The sequence below is a fragment of the Penaeus chinensis genome, chromosome 28 (genome assembly GCF_019202785.1).
Source record: "Penaeus chinensis breed Huanghai No. 1 chromosome 28, ASM1920278v2, whole genome shotgun sequence".
Classification (NCBI taxonomy): domain Eukaryota; kingdom Metazoa; phylum Arthropoda; class Malacostraca; order Decapoda; family Penaeidae; genus Penaeus; species Penaeus chinensis.
This window is the reverse complement of record NC_061846.1, coordinates 3286745-3291744: the sequence shown is the minus strand read 5'-3', so window position 1 is coordinate 3291744 and position 5000 is coordinate 3286745. Positions and strand designations below refer to the sequence as shown.

Below are 5000 nucleotides of genomic sequence, written 5' to 3'. Positions count from 1 at the left end.
ACATATATATATATATATATATATATATATATATATATAATATCGTAATGTGTACTGTATACACATAACGCACAGTACTTGCGTCATTTTGATCTCCCTGTAGAGAGTTAAGTTAAGTAAGTTTATTTAACACCCTGCCTATCTGTTCAGGCGTGGGCAATCATGATGACAGTTTTACATACATCTGACACAATACAGTAGTCTGTGACTACTGTAATTGCACATGGTAATATAGAAATATGTCATACATCATAAAAAAATAATATGCTTTTGCCACTGTGTTTACATAACACTGTGTTTTTGTTTACGGCAGTTTTACATAGTAAATTTAGGATATAATACGAGTATATCTTCCAATGTATCAGATGAAATGAAATATTCACATAGTTCTTTATACCTCATGTTAGGTGAGGTATACAGTTACACGTTACACAGTCTACATTTAGATTCATCTGCATTTTTTGCACCGTGTAATTGCCAATAACCTAAACGTATTCCGGCAATAACCACGTAACATTGTCTGGTTCGACTTCGGTGCCACCCATAGGAGGGCTTGCTATCTCTATACTGATCGTAATGCCTTATGGTACAGCTTTCAGGCCTTAGAGTGTTCGTCAGATCTACTAGTTCTTTCTTATGAGAACTTTTCAATATATGTGCAACCCTAGCAAGAGGCATCCCAAGATCTATGTTCACAGTATCTTTGCTGCAGGCTTCCTTCGCCAATTTGTCTACGTGGTCGTGCTTGCTTATGCCAACATGAGATGGTATCCATACAAATTGAATGTTGAAATTGCGCTCTATTGCACAAGTTACGTTACGCTTAAAGCAACTCACAATTTCCTCATCGCTACCTGCTTTGAAAGAATTTAGTGTCAGGAGAGCACTCTGAGAATCACAGAAAACTACTCCTGAGCCACGAGACATTAAGAATTCCGTTGCAAGGAGTATACCTGCCAGCTCCGTTTGTGTAGTGCTGGTCCAATTTTGCACTCTCATATTAACTTGATGTTGTAGTAAGCCATTTTTGTATACAGTACAAGCACAACCAGCATTGTATCCAGACTGTACGGATCCGTCAACGTAACACTCGTATACATCATCGCCCATAGACTGTGTGTGTTCCTTTACCGTTGCTAATGCAATTTGTTTTAACACGCAGTTATGTACATTTTTTTTTTTTTTTTTTTTTTTTTTTTTTTGTAGACACGTAAGGTGCACGATCCATTTTTCCATGGTGGAATGGATCGACCCTGTGGTATTTTACTAATTGGGACATTGAGCTTTGTAATGTTCATGGAAATTTTGTGTATTAGAGGGCGCGCGTGTGTGTGATTAGTCACGTATGCTTGCGTGATTTTATGCTGCATTTGTTTTTGGAAGTCTGAAAGATACAAGGGTTCCCTTAGAGCTTTGACCCCAAATATAGTGGAAATAAATATTATTCTATCAGAGATGGATGGTAGGTTAAGTTCTGTGCTCATGTTCACTATCCTTGCTGTTCTCGGGGCGCCGAGGATAATCCTCATGGCTTCATTTTGCACTACCTCCATGCTATTTATTTCTGATTCCAACAAGTGCAGTGCATGGTAGTCTACAACTGATCGTATAAAAGCCAAGTAAAACAGTCTAGCGAGCTTAACGAAGGCGGCAAACAGTCTCCCTAGATTATTCAAATTAATACGTAAGGACAAACTCCCAATATATTTGTAAAGAGCGAGAAATGAAGATATAATAATTCTGGATAATTTTCGAGTCGCATTAAAAAAAATATCGGTATACTTGTGGGCTCAAAGATAGTTATACGAAAATTGTAATTCAAATGCCTCTATAATTCTACTGTATATTAGTGATGGTGATAATGATAATTAGCATAACAATGATATCATTATCATTGTTATTATAATTGTTATTTTCATCATAATTATTATCATTTTCGTTATTATTATCATTAATGTCATTATCATTATTGTTATTGTTAGTATCATTATCATTATTTTTATTGTTTTCATTATTATGCTGATAAAAAAATATATTATTGTTGTTATTATTATTATTTTTATTATTATTGTTGTTGTTATCATTATTATTATTATTATTATTATTATTATTATTATTATTATCATTATTATCATTATTATTATTATCACCATTATCATTATTATTATTATCATTGTTACTATTGTTAGAATTACTATTACTATTATTATTGTTATTAATATTATCATTATCATTATCATTATTATTATTATTATTATTATTATTATTATTATTATTATTATTATTATTATTATGAACATCATCATCATCATCATTAATATAATCAATATCATTATTATAACCGTTAACATTACCATTGTTTTTTTCTCATTTTTTTTCTTTTACTACTACTATTACTATTTTATTACCATTATTATTATTGTTATTATCATTATTGTTATCATTATTATTATTATTATTATTATTATCATAATGTTGTTATTGTTATTATTATTATTATTATTATTATTATTATTATCATTATCATCATCATTATTATTATTTCTATTATAATTATTATTATTATAATTGTTATTATTATTATAATAATTATTATTATTATCATTATTATTTTTATAATTATCATTGTTATTACTACTACTACTAGTTTTTCTGAGTGTAGCCGCCGTGGTGATCGGACGTGTTTTCGCCTCCTCTCCGCCTCAGCCAAACAACACAGCAAACCATGGCCACTCGTGGGCCCGCAACATCAGAGGGAAATCTGGCTACCCCCCCCCCCCCCCCCAGGGTCGAAGGGGGCCAACCGAGGGGCATCCCCGGTGCTTTCTCGTGCAGCCAGCAAGAGCTCTTTTCCCTAGAGTGATAGGGGACCCTTAGCCCAGGATATCGAGCTCTCCTCCCAGGGTCATGGGACCCCCGCCCAAGGACACGGGCCCCCCGGTAGCGCGGGTCATAGCTGCTGCCCCCCCCCCCCCGCCCCCGCCCAAAACGATGGGTATTCCCACGGCAGCCTGCAGAACACCTAAGCAGTCCTTGAACGGCCCACCAGCCAACAAGAAAAGCGAAGCAGACACACAAATAAAGCCCAGACGAAGCTTTAGAAAAAAAACAAAATAAGAAGAAAAACAACCAAAATCAATCAATCAATCCAAATCGCCAGTGGAGTGATGCAACTCATCACCAGGTGCCAGGAGTCCCCCCTCCCACTGCACCCTCAGCTCCACCCCCACTCCAGTGGTGCCGACGGTTGTGATTAACAACCACTTGGAGAAAACAGGTGATGCTGAAGATGATGGTTTCATCACAGTCGTTTCAAAGAAACAAAGGAGAAAATCAAGAGAGGAACGACAAACACCAAAGCCCTTAATAGCAGCAGATCGGCCCGAGACAGTATACCTGTACATCACTAGCTGCCATCCAGACACTAATGAAGAAGATATCGAAGAAGACCTCTCAGAAAATTTCGAAAACATATCATGTGTAAAAGCTCACAAAACAACTATGAGCCACAATTACTACTCTAGTTTCACGGTTACTGTGCGAGGCCGAGAAATAAAGCCTGAACTTTTTTTAGACTCTGATGCCTTCCCAAGGAATGCCAAAGCGTTCTTAAACAGAAACAAGTACAACCGAGATCAGAGGGTTTGACAAGACACCGCCGTCAGCAAGACCGACGGCCAAATCACATATGCTAAAAATAGAACACATTAATGCGCAATCTCTCCTTGGACATCTTGATGACATAGAAATGCTTATAATGGAGATAAATCTTGATATATCATGTGTAAGTGAAACATGGCTTCACCAAGATATTTCAAGCACTTTCATCAAAATACCAAATTTCAATGTTTATAGATGCGATGCAGGACGTGGTGGAGTCTGCACATATGTACGAGATACTCTCAAAACAAATGAAATATCCTCTACAACTGCAAGGAGTGCAGATGTAGAGGATATTTGGGTTAACGTACAATGCAATATGCTTCCGTCATTCATTGTGGGTGCAGTCTATAGGCATCCCCATGGTTCCTCTGAATCTTTTGATTATATAGAAAAAGTTTTTAGAGAAATGATACTTAAAAAGAAACCTCTTTTCATCCTGTGTGATTTAAATGATGATTTGAATAAACCTAACGCAAAATGATTTAAGATAATCAGGAAAAACAAATTAGAACAAATAGTCAACAAACCTACAAGGGTCACAGAAAACACTTCATCATTAATTGATGTAATAATAACAAACAGAGCTGACCTCAGTCTCCATACAAACGTCATTCCATGCCATGTTGCCGATCTCGAACGGTGACGCTTAATTTAAAGAAATCAAAACGACCACCAGTCAAAAACAGTTTCCGAGAATTAACCAACTACGACCCTCACTCATTATGCCAACAAATAGTTGCCAAGGAAGCAATTCTTTTAGAAATTTTGCAAGGAGACCATGTATACAAACAGGTAAATGTCTTTACGGAAGTGATTAATGACAACATAAATGCCATCGCTCCATTTGTTACTAAAACTGTTAGACGTCCTCCTGCTCCATGGATAAACAACGACATCAAGACAGCAATAGCAGATAGAAATAGCGTTCATAAAGCTCTAAAAAATGACAGACACAACATGGGACTCCAGAAAAACTACAAACAAAAAAAGAGAAATGTCAAATCACTTATACAAGGAGCCAAAGCTAATTATTTTAGAAATAAATTAACAAATTGTAAAAAAGACTCTGCTAAAACATGGAAAATAGTTAAAACACTCGTACCAAACCAAAAAAATCTGAGAGATCATCTAAACACCAGTATAAGTGCAAATTAATTTAACGATTTCTTCGCAAAAAATGGACATCTCACATACAAACAAACAAACGCTTCCAGATCTCAGAAAAATGCAGGTAGGATAAGGCCACTAACAAATACTTTCAGACCACAACCTGTAAAAATAGAAACAATAATCCTAACAATAAAACACCTGCGTCAAACTGTGGGAGCAGATGGCAT

At 35.9% G+C, this 5000-nt stretch overlaps 1 long non-coding RNA gene across 1 annotated transcript in view; it reads left to right on the top strand.

The window, feature by feature from the left end:
- Positions 1–5000, top strand: part of LOC125040183 — a 25760-nt gene that overhangs the window by 760 nt on the left and 20000 nt on the right. The gene's annotated exons all lie outside the window — the stretch shown is intronic.